Consider the following 15665-nt stretch of genomic DNA (forward strand, 5'->3'; position numbering starts at 1 on the left):
ATGGACTGCTGGAAAGCATGGGCTTGATTCAGCCGGACATGAGTTCACACCCTGACTCCGACCCCAGACCTTGATAGAGATTTAACTTCTCCAACTTGAGGAGGCTGATTCTCCCTCACAAGCTGTTGTGATGATTAATTGAGATAAAGTAGCTAAAGTACCAGGCACAGAACAGGCATAGGGTGGAGGCTGCCCCGTCTTCCACTGCCTCCTGCCCTCTCGTGAAGACCATTTTTGTGTGGGCCCTCTAACTTGCCTTCCTGGACTTGCCTTCACCACGCTGTGCAGGCTGTGTCATTGCAAGTATAGCTAGTGGTGGAGGAGGACGACAAAATTGGCAGCAGGATTTATTTTTCCAGAGAGGTCTCTCAGTTTCAAGAGAGGCTCACTTTGTCACCAGGGCTCAGAGCTTGAAGTTTAAAAAACAATCTGCTGTATTCAGCTGCTGGTGCAAGGTGTTAGGTTACACACCTCAGGGACCAGCCCCTTTTGATTCTGTTTTGGGGGTGGAAAAACAGGTGATGAGGAAACTGAGGAAACAGCCCAGGTGATTGAGGTGCAGAGCCCCCAGCTTTTGAGTGTGTGGAAGGCTCAATCCTTTCTCTCCCTTCGTTTCTCTTCTCAGAAGATTTTTTGGGGTCACAGTAGCTCACAAGGGAGAATGAAATGGGAGGTGGGCAGGGGGAGATGTGCATCCATCCCTTATATGGATACATGTGCACATCAGCATTGTTTTGTATGTCCATGACTCTCTGAATGGGTGCGATTTAATTGATCTTCCTTGTTCCCCGTGCTGCATTTGGTGGCTGGGACCCTGCTTATTAAAACATGATCTAGCATTGATTAAAGAGAGGCGTCATTTTATTGCAGACCCAGCTGAGGTGGAAAAACATGTACACTCAGAGGGACATTGATGTCCAGGACCGCTCCTGGGTGTCTGACACCCCCTTTCCACTGCTCAGTGCCCTTTTTGAAGTGAGCCACAGAGAATCTGCCAAGCACTTCCCTAGTCACACGCCCGTGCTGTGCCAGGGACCTGAGGTGATGGAATGGTGGTTTGGAAGAGAAAGCCAGACAGGTGGCAGGAGCAAAGGTGAATTATTAACCCTGAGCATGACCGCTCACTTCAGCATCCCAGGGAGGCCTGCAAGAACCTGTGCAGACTGTGGCAGGAGCTGGGGCTGCCAGGGTGCCCGTTCCACCAGATTGGCACAGATTCTTCCTCAGACTGAGGCACCCCCATCTGTCAACACAAGCTTCTACTCTGTTACAACCTGATGTGTGAGGTGGAAAACTTCTTTCCTTCTTTCCCCAACATTCTAGGGGGTGGGCAACCTGCTGGGTTAATCCTTAGGGTTTGCATCTTTCCTACCCATGTATGATCCACGTGAGCTTTCTCTGCACCCCAGGTTGATGTGACTAGCCATTAGGCATCAGGGCAGTTTGCAAGCTCTGAACCACTGGCTCCTTTATATGACATTTCTCGGGCCACGACCCCTACAGGAGAGACAAATCCCAGGCTGGGTTAGAACTAACATGCATCCCCACCTCCACCCCGCAGCCCCCCAATTTCCTCTCTGCCCTTTGCAGGAACGGAGGGGCTGACATCTGGGAGGAATTAAATTGCAAAACAACATGCTAGTAAGTGGCAGCGTTGACCTCAGAGGCGGGCTGAATGGTAAGTGGGGTGACAGTAACTCCCTTATTGCCCCAACCTGGAAATACACACGTGACGGTAATGAATTTTGATCTCATGGTAAAGCCAGATGGACCAGCGTCTGGGGTGCTGTTTACATTGCGGTATTGCACCATACATTCAAAATCAGCCTCCTCTCTCTGGAGAGCAGCCTCCTGCCTCGCTGCAGACAGCCGGGTTTCATCGAGGAGCTGAACACAGCCCTGTGGGTCCTGAGATTCTTCCTGACATCTTTTCTTGGTTTTATGGACTGGCCTAGATTTTCTGGTCTGTCACTGTTGGCCTCAAATACCACATCTCTAGGGAAAAGCAGGACGGTATCATCTAGGAGTTTCGGTGGCATGGAGTCCCCCATCCCAACACACTTTTCTTTAAATTAAAGAAGTTGTGAGTTTACAGAAAAATCATGCAGAAAATTCAGAGTTCCCGTATACCCTTCCTACTGTTAACACCTTGCATTAATGTGTTATATTTGTTATAATTTTGTTATAATTACTGTACTATAGGCCAAAGTTTACGTTTGGGCTCTGTGGGGCTTCTGAAGGGTTGATTGTAGGTTTGCCTGAGGGAAGCAATCTGGGGCATATTGCTGGCCTCTGACTACTTTGGGGACATATAGTGCTAACTTTGGAAAGATTTCAAGAACTTCGGTATGACCCCGTGACCAGATACTGTATAAGGGAATGTGAATCCTGAATATAGGTTTAAAAAGTCAGTTGTACGGAAGGATAGGATGGAGGAGGCCTGGATCATCATTCATTGATACTTCTGATGAAATTCACTATGAGTTACAACTTTACTGAAAGTTCAGTTTGAATTAACTGTGTGGTGCACCTGTTAAAAATGCCGGATGGTCTTAGGATACCCAATAATAAAAATAAAAGCAGCTACAATTTCTTAAACACCTATTAGGTGGCACGCACATGCCATAAGTTACTTCATTGAACTTTTGCAAGTTATATTTTATTTTATTTTCCTCTTTTTACCAGTGAGGAAACTGAGAATCAGAGACAGTGGCAGGGCTGGAATTTGAACTCAAATCACTGTGTCTGTATCATGTGCCTCTGCCTCTCTGCCAGCATTGTCTGGGAGCAGGAAAGTGTGAGGGCTCTTTGCAGAGTGTGTGCTGCGTTTTCTGGGTCCTGTGCTGGCAGAGGGCTAGAGACTAATTTTACTGAGAGCAGAGGAACATGGATGGAGAGATGAAGGGTCTGAGCTACCCGTGGCACCGTGAAGATGACTGAGGGAATTAGGGCTGCTTGTTGCCTTGAGATGTTAGACTGGGGAGCAAGAGAGCTGTCTTCACACAGTGATCCAGAGTAGTGCATAGTCCAGAGGTGGAGCTAAGAGAAGATCTTTTCCTTCTAAATGAATGGATTTTTTTATAAAACCACAAACTTGGTGGATGTAAACGTAGCCCGGCACCCTCTCAACTCACCCCTCAGGAGTACACGTTGCCCTACAGGAGAGTAAAAGGGCAGAGCTCCTCACTGCTGCAGACAAGGCATGGCGGTGAGCCTGTTCGTCCTGGAGAAAGGGGCGAGCATGCAGCCTTCATTCTGCAGTGCCTCTTCCTATCAGAGAAAACCACGGTTCTGCCTGCACCTCAGCAGGTATAAAACACAAATCATGTCTGGTTTCTTCAGGCCCTGCAGGGAGTGTCTTGGGATTCGCTGGATACGGTAATATCACCCACACCCAGGCACCCACTGAACCTTCTCAGTGACACAGGGAAAAGCCTGTCATGAGCACCTGAGTTGGAATTTAATACATCAAGTTGCATTTACATACGTTGATCATAAGACATTGATGATTTAAGGGAAGAGAACGTTTCACTTCAAAGGGGCAGGTGGGCGGGAGGCCCAGGCTGTGAGTAGGTGGCTGTCTTGGGATTCCTTGACAAGGATGAAGAAGCCTTCTCTGTGCAGCTTTAGGGGGCAGAGCTGGGACTGTCCTTAGGAGAGGAGCACAGCGTAGGCGCCACATGAATTCAGTACAACAGACAACCGCGGAGTCACCTGCAGTGTGCCGGCACTAAGTGGCCCACTGACTGCCAGACTCTCAGGGAGGCCTGAGGGAAGGGAATTCTTTGCAGGGGGAGCGAAGTTGGATAATTCAGCCTCTGCTTTATACTCTTCAGATTATGTTAAATTGTCACTCTTAGGAAGGAACCTCTGGGCGGCTCCCAGCTTGTGGCTATTATACATAGCATAAAAGCTGCTGTGAACCCTCCGGTACAGGTTTTTGGGTGAACATTTGTCTTCATTTCTCTGGCATAAATGCCCAGGAGTGCAAGCGCTGGGTCATATGGTAGATGCATGCTTAGTTTTCTAAGAAGCTACCAAAAGTCATCCGGAGTGGCTGTACCATTTTACATTCTCACCAGCAGTCCATGGGGGGTCCAGTTCAGGCACATCCCTGCCAGCACGTGGTGTTGTCACTATAACCACACCGATAGGTGTGCAGTCTTACTCGCGATTTTAATTTGTATTTCCCAAATGATGTTGAACATCCTAATCATGTTGAACATATTTTCAGATGCTCGTTTGCCACTTGTATATCCTCTTTGGGGAAATGCTCAACTTTAAAAAAAACAACAACGCACAGAGGAGCTATGAAGGAACATGGCCAGGGCCGACTGAAACCTTGGGTGTTAACCCCCTACCCCCACCCCGTGCACGTCTCTCCTCTCAGGGCTTTAGTTTCCTCTAAGGTGAGGGGGCTTGTCATCTCTAAGGTTCTTTCTGTCCAAACCTTCTCTGACTCACAATAGAGTAGTGACCCAAGGCAGTTTCCCCTTTGGTGGGAACTGGGGTGTATAGGGAGCCCAGGGCAGCAGCCCCAGACCACACATCACCTTCCCAGCCCTGTCCCCTCAGGAGCCCATGGGACTGACTCATAGGTGCTGTATGTACAGAAAATTTCTATTGGTTGTTGGGCCTGGAAGTAAAAAGAAAAACAAAGAAACCAATGTAGTATCTCTCCGCCATCCTTCTTGGTCTCCTGGGCCTCCGTGCAAAACTAGCTGAGAAACGGGCCTCTCCCTCCTGCCAGGCCCTTCCCTCCCCAGAGGCTCTCTCCCAACCAGACACCTCTCTTTGAGTCTCTTCAGCCTCGTCCTGGGCTTTGGGTTTAGTTTTGCAACATGGTGGCGCTGAAGGTCCCAGAAATGCTTCCCCTTTTTATTTTAAAAAAGAAAATTTATGTCTATAATTTAAAGCTGTTGGTCAGACTGGATTAATTTTTCTTTTTAAGACAGGCACTGAATTTCCCCCTCTGCCTGGGCCACTTGGCAGTGTTGGTCTTTGCCTTTTCCTCCTGTTTCAGGAGGGAGGGAGGTGTTCTTGAGTGGGATTAGTTTACCAGTTTGAGTACCTGCTGGAGGGGTTGGTCTCCATCAGTTTAAGAATTGGTTTTTTGTTTCTCTACCTAAAAGTGTGCACGTCATAGTGTGTCACTTTATTTCAGTGAGTCAGAGAAATGGAAAGCCATGACGGATTCTTCATTGGCCAAAAGAAGAATAATACTGGGCAAAACTCCTCCAGTGAATTTGTATAAGCAGTCCATCACAAAGAAAGTATTGTTTTCTATGTGGGCTTAGAGGGTTTTGGAAAATGAGTAGAGGATTTTACATACATCCATTGAACCCGCGTAGTAGAGGTAGTCTCATGAGGGTAGAGAAATGTAGATAACCACGGGTTTTCCACACAGTTCTGTGGCCCGTTAGAGTTGTCCAGCACATTTCAGCAGTCCATTCATTGATTGGGTCCAAGACTAAAGATGCAAACTGAGTCAGATGTTGATTTGGTGCAGAGAATGCATCTTTGTTCAGAATAGTTTTCTGGTTCAGTACTTTTTGAAAACCTCAGTTTACATCTGGTTTGAGCTTGTTCAATCGATTTAAAAAATTCTTGTTACATTCTGATTCAAGTTAAAATTTGATATTTGTGTTTGGTTTGAGGTGGATAAATATAATTTGTTAAGGCTATTGGCAAGTAGCTCATTTTGCTTGAAGTTGCTTCTCCAGAGAGCATTGTTATACAGTTTATTTTCTGTGAACTTGCCTTCTTCCAGGAGGGTCATGTGGAGTGATTTTCTGTTCTTTTAAGGATTCCGGTTAACTGAAAGCTACTCCATTTGCTTTAGCTCTTCAACAAACTGGAATTATAATAAAATACTTTTACACTAAAACCAGCAGAGGTTTTGGTAAATAAAATGCATAGACTTGGTCTTTTGTGGAACAGACAGAAAGTTTTATCTGCTGTTTTCACCTAGCTAGGTTTGAGGAAAGGGTGAACTAGCTCTTCACTCACACAGTCCACAAGACATTTATTGTTTGCCAACTGTGTCAAAGTTATCTGGCAAATAAGGATACATGTATAAATAAAGCTTAGTCCTTACCATCTATGAATATGCAGTTCTATAGAGGAGGCAAATTGCAACAATAACTAACATTTATTAAGTGCTAAGCACTGACTGTTTTATATGTATCTTTTCATTTAATCCTAAGAATTATAACGTGGTGGCGCGCGGCGCACGCGCCCCGCAGCAGCCGAGCCGCCCGACCTCCCTACCCCCCCTCTCTCTCCGCCGGACCGCCGCGCGGCGCACGCGCCCCGCAGCAGCCGAGCCGCCCGACCTCCCTACCCCCCCTCTCTCTCCGCCGGACCGCCGCGCGGCGCACGCGCCCCGCAGCAGCCGAGCCGCCCGACCTCCCGACCCCCCCTCTCTCTCCGCCGGACCGCCGCGCGGCGCACGCGCCCCGCAGCAGCCGAGCCGCCCGACCTCCCTACCCCCCCTCTCTCTCCGCCGGACCGCCGCGCGGCGCACGCGCCCCGCAGCAGCCGAGCCGCCCGACCTCCCTACCCCCCTCCTCCCCCTCCTGCTCCGGCTGCTCTCCAACCAACACGGTGCCCTCTTCCCCCGCCTTCACCGTGCTCCTCCGCCACCAGCCTCGACAGCCTTGCCGCCCTCACCTTTCCTCCTCCAGAACAACTACTGGGGGAGTGGAGATAATACAGAGCAGCTCCCGGAGCCACGAGGGAAATCAAAGGGACAGCGTACCCCATCCTGGAACGGCTGACTATCTGGGAGAACCAGCTCCGGTGAGATCACCAAGGGGCACGGGCTTTCCTGGGTGGGACAGCAAGCGACCGGAGTCCCTCCCTTCCACCTTCCCAGGCCAGCTGGTAGAATTGGACAGGCGGTCCCCTTAGGCCGCGGCGGCTGGTGCCCCCACCACACGAGGCCCCCCGGAACAACTGAGATAGTTGGGTCGGAAATCCCCAGACTGCAGAGAACAGTGACCGGGGGATCCCTTCCAAACACGTGACTCCCCCGTCGGCTGGGAGCAGTGCACTCTCCCGGGCTGCGACAGCTGGCGCCCTCCCGCCACGCTTGGTGCCCCGGGCCGACTAGCTAGTTTGGCCGGACGCTCTCCTGTGCTGCGACAGCCGGCGACCCTCCCCGCGTTTGGAACCCCGGGCCGGCTGGCATTCTTCCGGGACGCTTCGGTTGCCGGGCCTCCCCTACGGCGAGAGTTTTCCAGAGTTGAGGGACCCACAGCAACTTTCGCTGGTGGAACCCACAGACAGGCGTGTGCCACGTGTGCCACCTACTGGGCAGGATAGGAAGAACAGATCCCAGAGACTGCGCAGAAAAATCTTTCAACCTGTAGGGTCGAACACCCGGGGAAATCTGACTAAATGCCCAGACGCCAGCAGAAGATAACGGATCACGCTCAGAAAATTGAACATATGGCCCAGTCAAACGAAGAAACCAATAGTTCAAATGAGATACAGGAGCTGAAACAACTAATGCTGAATATACGAACAGAAATGGAAAACCTCTTCAAAAACGAAATCGATAAATTGAGGGAGGACATGAAGAAGACATGGGCTGAACATAAAGAAGAAATAGAAAAACTGAAAAAACAAATCTCAGAACTTATGGAAGTGAAACATAAAGTAGAAAAGATGGAAAAAACAATGGATACCTACAATGACAGATTTAAAGAAACAGAAGATAGAATTAGTGATTTGGAGGATGAAACATCTGAACTCCAAAAAGAAACAGAAACTATCCGGAAAAGAATGGAAAAATTTGAACAAGGTATCAGGGAACTCAAGGACAATGTGAACCGTACAAATATACGTGTAGTGGGTATCCCAGAAGGAGAAGAGAAGGGAAAAGGAGGAGAAAAACTAATGGAAGAAATTATCACTGAAAATTTCCCAACTCTTATGAAAGACCTAAAATTACAGATCCAAGAAGTGCAGCGCACCCCAAAGAGATTAGACACAAATAGGCGTTCCCCAAGACACTTATTAGTTAGAATGTCAGAGGTCAAAGAGAAAGAGAGGATCTTGAAGGCAGCGAGAGAAAAACAATCCGTCACATACAAGGGAAACCCAATAAGACTATGTGTAGATTTCTCAGCAGAAACCATGGAAGCTAGAAGACAGTGGGATGATATATTTAAGTTACTAAAAGAGAAAAACTGCCAGCCAAGACTCCTATATCCAGCAAAATTGTCCTTCAAAAATGAGGGAGAATTTAAAACATTCTCAGACAAAAAGTCACTAAGAGAATTTGTGACCAAGAGACCAGCTTTGCAAGAAATACTAAAGGAAGCACTAGAGTCAGATACAAAAAGACAGAAGAGAGAGACATGGAGAAAAGTGTAGAAAGAAGGAAAGACAGATATGATATATATAATACAAAAGGCAAAATGGTAGAGGAAAATATTATCCAAACAGTAATAACTCTAAATGTCAATGGACTGAATTCCCCAATTAAAAGACATAGACTGGCAGAATGGATTAAAAAACAGGATCCTTCTATATGCTGTCTACAGGAAACACATCTTAGACCCAAAGATAAATATAGGTTGAAAGTGAAAGGTTGGGAAAAGATATTTCATGCAAACAACAACCAGAAAAGAGCAGGAGTGGCTATACTAATATCCAACAAATTAGACTTCAAATGTAAAACAGTTAAAAGAGACAAAGAAGGACACTATATACTAATAAAAGGAACAATTAAACAAGAAGACATAACAATCATAAATATTTACGCACCGAACCAGAATGCCCCAAAATACGTGAGGAATACACTACAAACACTGAAAAGGGAAATAGACACATATACCATAATAGTTGGAGACTTCAATTCACCACTCTCATCAATGGACAGAACATCTACACAGAGGATCAATAAAGAAATAGAGAACCTGAATATTACTATAAATGAACTTGACTTAACAGACATTTATAGGACATTACATCCCACAACAGCAGGATACACCTTTTTTTCAAGTGCTCATGGATCATTCTCAAAGATAGACCATATGCTGGGTCACAAAGCAAGTCTTAACAAATTTAAAAAGATTGAAATCATACACAACACTTTCTCGGATCATAAAGGAATGAAGTTGGAAATCAATAATAGGCGGAGTGCCAGAAAATTCATAAATACATGGAGGCTCAACAACACACTCTTAAACAACAAGTGGGTCAAAGAAGAAATTGCAAGAGAAATTAGTAAATACCTAGAGGCAAATGAAAATGAAGACACAACATATCAAAACTGATGGGATGCAGCAAAGGCAGTGCTAAGAGGGAAATTTATTGCCCTAAATGCCTTTATCAGAAAAGAAGAAAAGGCAAAAATGCAGGAATTAACTGTCCACTTGGAAGAACTGGAGAAAGAACAGCAAACCAATCCCAAAGCAAGCAAAAGGAAAGAAATAACAAAGATTAGAGCAGAAATAAATGAAATTGAAAACATGAAAACAATAGAGAAAATCAATAAGGCCAGAAGTTGGTTCTATGAGAAAATCAACAAGATTGATGGGCCCTTAGCAAGATTGACAAAAAGAAGAAGAGAGAGGATGCAAATAAATAAGATTAGAAATGAAAGAGGAGACATAACTACTGACCTCACAGAAATAAAGGAGGTAATAACAGGATACTATGAACAACTTTACGCTAATAAATACAACAATTTAGAAGAAATGGACAGGTTCCTGGAAAGACATGAACAACCAACTTTGACTCAAGAAGAAATAGACGACCTCAACAAACCAATCACAAGTAAAGAGATTGAATTAGTTATTCAAAACCTCCCTAAAAAGAAAAGTCCAGGACCAGACGGCATCACATGTGAATTCTATCAAACATTCCAGAAAGAATTAGTACCTACTCTCCTCAAACTCTTCAAAAAAATCGAAGCAGAGGGAAAACTACCTAATTCATTCTATGAAGCCAACATCACCCTCATACCAAAACCAGGCAAAGATATTACAAAAAAAGAAAACTACAGACCAATCTCTCTAATGAATACAGATGCAAAAATCCTCAATAAAATTCTAGCAAATCGTATCCAGCAACACATTAAAAGAATTATACATCATGACCAAGTAGGATTCATCCCAGGTATGCAAGGATGGTTCAACATAAGAAAATCAATTAATGTAATACACCATATCAACAAATCAAAGCAGAAAAATCACATGATCATCTCAATTGATGCAGAGAAGGCATTTGACAAGATTCAACATCCTTTCCTGCTGAAAACACTTCAAAAGATAGGAATACAAGGGAACTTCCTTAAAATGATAGAGGGAATATATGAAAAACCCACAGCTAATATCATCCTCAACGGGGAAAAATTGAAAACTTTCCCCCTAAGATCAGGAACAAGACAAGGATGTCCACTATCACCACTATTATTCAACATTGTGTTGGAAGTTCTAGCCAGAGCAATTAGGCAAGAAAAAGAAATACAAGGCATCAAAATTGGAAAGGAAGAAGTAAAACTATCACTGTTTGCAGACGATATGATACTATATGTAGAAAACCCAGAAAAATCCACAACAAAATTACTAGAGCTAATAAATGAGTACAGCAAAGTAGCAGGCTACAAGATCAACATTCAAAAATCTGTAGCTTTTCTATACACTAGTAATGAACAAGCTGAGGTAGAAATCAAGAAACGAATCCCATTTACAATCGCAACTAAAAGAATAAAATACCTAGGAATAAATTTAACCAAAGAGACAAAAAACCTATATAAAGAAAACTACAAAAAACTGTTAAAAGAAATCACAGAAGACCTAAATAGATGGAAGGGCGTACCGTGTTCATGGATTGGAAGACTAAATATAGTTAAGATGTCAATCCTACCTAAATTGATTTACAGATTCAATGCAATACCAATCAAAATCCCAACAACATATTTTTCAGAAATAGAAAAACCAATAAGCAAATTTATCTGGAAGGGCAGGGTACCCCGAATTGCTAAAAACATCTTGAGGAAAAAAAACGAAGCTGGAGGTCTCGCGATGCCTGACTTTAAGGCATATTATGAAGCCACAGTGGTCAAAACAGCATGGTATTGGCATAAAGATAGATATATCGACCAATGGAATCGAATAGAGTGCTCAGATATAGACCCTCTCATCTATGGACATTTGATCTTTGATAAGGCAGTCAAGCCAACTCACCTGGGACAGAACAGTCTCTTCAATAAATGGTGCCTAGAGAACTGGATATCCATATGCAAAAGAATGAAAGAAGACCCATCTCTCACACCCTATACAAAAGTTAACTCAAAATGGATCAAAGATCTAAACATTAGGTCTAAGACCATAAAACAGTTAGAGGAAAATGTTGGGAGATATCTTATGGATCTTACAACTGGAGGTGGTTTTATGGACCTTAAACCTAAAGCAAGAACACTGAAGAAGGAAATAAATAAATGGGAGCTTCTCAAAATTAAACACTTTTGTGCATCAGAGAACTTCATCAAGAAAGTAGAAAGACAGCCTACACAATGGGAGACAATATTTGGAAATGACATATCAGATAAGGGTCTAGTATCCAGAATTTATAAAGAGATTATTCAACTCAACAACAAAAAGACAGCCAACCCAATTACAAAATGGGAAAAAGACTTAAACAGACACCTACCAGAAGAAGAAATACGGATGGCCAAGAGGCACATGAAGAGATGCTCAATGTCCCTGGCCATTAGAGAAATGCAAATCAAAACCACAATGAGATATCATCTCACACCCACCAGAATGGCCATTATCAACAAAACAGAAAATGACAAGTGCTGGAGAGGATGCGGAGAAAGAGGCACACTTATTCACTGTTGGTGGGAATGTCAAAGGGTGCAACCACTGTGGAAGGCAGTTTGGCGGTTCCTCAAAAAGCTGAATATAGAATTGCCATACGACCCAGCAATACCATTGCTAGGTATCTACTCAAAGGACTTAAGGGCAAAGACACAAACGGACATTTGCACACCAATGTTTATAGCAGCGTTATTTACAATTGCAAAGAGATGGAAACAGCCAAAATCTCCATCAACAGAAGAGTGGCTAAACAAACTGTGGTATATACATACGATGGAATATTATGCAGCTTTAAGACAAGATAAACTTGTGAACCATGTAATAACATGGATGGACCTAGAGAATATTATGCTGAGTGAATCCAGCCAAAAACTAAAGGACAAATACTGTATGGTCCCACTGTTGTGAACGGACATTCGAGAATAAACTTGAAATATGTCATTGGTAACAGAGTTCAGCAGGAGTTAGAAACAGGGTAAGACAATGGGTAATTGAAGCTGAAGGGATACAGATTGTGCAACAGGACTAGATACAAAAACTCAAAAATGGACAGCACGATAATACCTAATTGTAAAGTAATCATGTTAAAATACTGAATGAAGCTGCATCTGAGCTATAGGGTTTTTTTTTGTTTTTGTTTGCTTGTTGGTTTGTTTGTTGTTGTTGTTTTTTACTATTACTACTACTTTTATTTCTTTTCTTTATATTGACATTTTATATCTTTTTCTGTTGTGTTGCTAGTTCCTCTAAACTGATGCAAATGTACTAAGAAACAATGATCATGCATCTATGTGATGATGTTAAGAATTACTGAGTGCATATGTAGAATGGTATGATTTCTAAATGTTGTGTTAATTTCTTTTTTTTCTTTCCGTTAATAAAAAAAAAAAAAAAAAAAAAAAAAAAAAGAATTATAACGTGGTTACTATTATTATCCCCCTTTGATACATGGGGAAACTAAGGCTGAGAGGCTGAGGGCATTGCCCCAAATCATGGTAATAGAAGGGTATATGTATGAACCCACTCATTCTTACTCTAGAGAAGGGTTTCTCAACCTTGACACTTTCGACATTTTTTTAGCACTTTTAATTGTGAAATATAACATATATACAAAAAAGCAATAAATTTCAAAGTACATTTTAACAAGTAGTATTAGAACAAATTTCTGTATGGGTTACAATTCCACCATTTCAGGTATTTCCTTCTAGCTGCTCTAAGGCACTGGAAACTAAAAAGAAATATCAACATAATGATTCAGTAGTCATACTCATTTGTTAAATCTTATCTTCTCTGTTACAACTTCTCCTTCTCCTTTAATCCTTCTCCCAATCTTTAGGGATATTTGGGCAATGACCATTCTAACTTCCTCTTGCTGAAAAGGGATGTCAATATTATAAGGTAGGGAGATACAACTGGTTGATACTGTTGGAAAGACTGGTATCTCTGGATATCAGGGCTTATCTGGCCTAGGAACCATCTGGAAGTTTTAGATTTCTGAAAAATAAACTTAGTGAGTGAAATTTTTTATAGAGTCTCAGATAGAGCCCTAGGTACTCTTCAGGTTTACAGGGATACTGTTGGTGGGGCTTGGTATACCATGGCAATTAGCAATATCTAGCTGAAGCTTGCATAAGAGTTACCTCCAGAACAGCCTCTCAACTCCGTTTGAAATCTCTTAGCCACTGATACCTTATTTTGTTACATTTTCCCCCTTGTGGTCAGGTAGACATTGTCAATCCCATGGTGGCAGGGCCAAGCTCATATCTGGGAGTCATGTGTCCCATGTTGCTAAGGAGACTCATACCCCTGGACATCATGTCCCATGTAGGGTAGAGGGTGACATTTTGTGCCAAATAATTCTTTGTTGTGGGGGCTGTCCTGTGCACTTTAGGATGTTTACCAGCATTCCTGGCATCTACCGACTAGGAGCCAGTGGCACCTCCCCCCAGTTATGACAACCAAAAATGTCTCCAGACATTGTCAGATGTCTCCCATGGGTCAAAAATCACTGCTCTAGAGCTTGCCCTTATAACCACTACTCTATTCTATACTGACTTTCTGGATGAGTTAATGCTGTAGTATAATATAAGTGTGTTGCTAGTGATACGTCCAAATTCCTCCTGGAAACAGAGAACAGATACCAGCTGTACCAGGGGTTGATAGAAAAAGAAATCGGAGTAGGTGCTATTTTGGTTGAGTTTAGAAGGCATTCACCTAGTCAGAGAAGGAAGAAAGGCCTTAAGCGTACATGAAAGCATGAGAAAACAAGGGAGGTTTAGGGACTGACAGGTAGCTTTCTATGGACCATTCATTTCCCTCTCTATTGCAGTTTTCTTGTTTCCTTCTTCCAAGCTGCGAGCAGGTCCATGGCAGCTATATAATTATTATGTAAAGTCAAAGAACGTGATAGGTTATGTTGGAGTAACAAACAGCTCCACAATCAGTGGCTTCCAACAATGAAGGTTCATTTCTTGCTTATGCTACATACTGATCTGGGCCACTTGTGGGCTCTGCTATCTGTTGTTCCTCATTCCAGGAGCACTTGGGGTGGTCATCACGGTGACAGGACAAGAGCAGGGCGAATCACATGGTGCACCTGTGAAAGGTCAGCCCAGAGAAGTAACGTGCGTCACTTCTGCTCACATTTAATTAGTCAAGCAAATCACAAGTTCCCACTTCACTTTAAGGGGGCAGGAGAGCAGACTCCTACTATGTTCCCAGGAGAAGAACTGGAAATATTGAAGGATAGCACTATGCCTACCCCAGATGTCAAAGGCTCACTCCTGGAATATGCAGGCACATGCAGCTCATCTTCTTCTCTCTGAGGGCCTCCTAGCTTGGCTTTAGAGTATGGCTTTTTGCCACACCTAAGATTTGTTGAACAAAAAGAGAAAGATCAGACTCTCAAGATTCCAAAAAAATGAATAAGTCAAAGGAGGGTCCTTGGGAGTTAGCACCAGGTCCCTAACCCTCGTTTTAGAGTTAGGATATTGGCAGTGGGAGAAATTATTCAAGTACCTGTGAATTGGTGCACAGATTGCTTCAGTGAGCTGGGGGTCGTTGCTCAGGACGTTGGTAGTTAGTTATCTGAAGCCCTGGGCTGTCACTGTAGCAAACAGAACAGTGCTGACCCTTGGTCAGTGTCCTTTGTAAACTATAACTTTGTGGGGCCGAATCTGAGATAGAAGAAGAAAGGGCAACTGCGAACAGTAGCAAGTGAGAGCTTTGTGGATGATTTTTAGAATGCCTAAAATAATTCCTTATAAACCAAGGAGCTTTTTCCTTGTTAGAAACTCACCCAGGCCCTGGGGTAAGGAGATAGAGACGGAGCCTGGCTACAGTGGATCTAAAATGGGATAAAACCGGAAACCAGTGGGGAGGATGCTGTCCTTGTCACCCCTTGACAGAGGGGGCTCAGAGGGCTTAGAAAAATAGAAATAAAAATAGCAATCTTTTCCTACTTCCCTCTTCAGTAGAGTGCTTGCTCCAAACCAGGTTTCTACTCTATTTCTGAACTGTTTCTCAACCAGGCTGGGTGAGCAAGGCAGACAATTGAGGGGGAGTGGGGGGCAGAGGGGAGGATGCAGGCACCGATTCAGAAGGAGACAGAATTAGTAACAACCTTGGAACATCGAGGTAGGGGCATTCCAGGGACAGCCAGGTCCAGAGAGTGTCCTCACTTCTGTGGTCATGCCAGAGCCTGTGTGCACCCCAGGGGAGGGGGTGTGATGGCTGGGTGTACAGTTGGTGAGCGTTACTGACCATCCTGTGGTTTGCTGATAGCTGCCTAAACTCGGTTGCGTGTGTTTCCTCCCTCCTTGGGCTGAC

The 15665-nt window shown here is 43.9% G+C and overlaps 1 protein-coding gene across 3 annotated transcripts in view; it reads left to right on the forward strand.

Moving 5' to 3' along the window:
* ITPKB (inositol-trisphosphate 3-kinase B) overlaps positions 1-15665 on the forward strand; it is a 108583-nt gene that overhangs the window by 16592 nt on the left and 76326 nt on the right. The window lies entirely within an intron of this gene.

The sequence above is a fragment of the Tamandua tetradactyla genome, chromosome 7 (genome assembly GCF_023851605.1).
Source record: "Tamandua tetradactyla isolate mTamTet1 chromosome 7, mTamTet1.pri, whole genome shotgun sequence".
In the NCBI taxonomy this organism is placed as follows: Eukaryota; Metazoa; Chordata; class Mammalia; order Pilosa; family Myrmecophagidae; genus Tamandua; species Tamandua tetradactyla.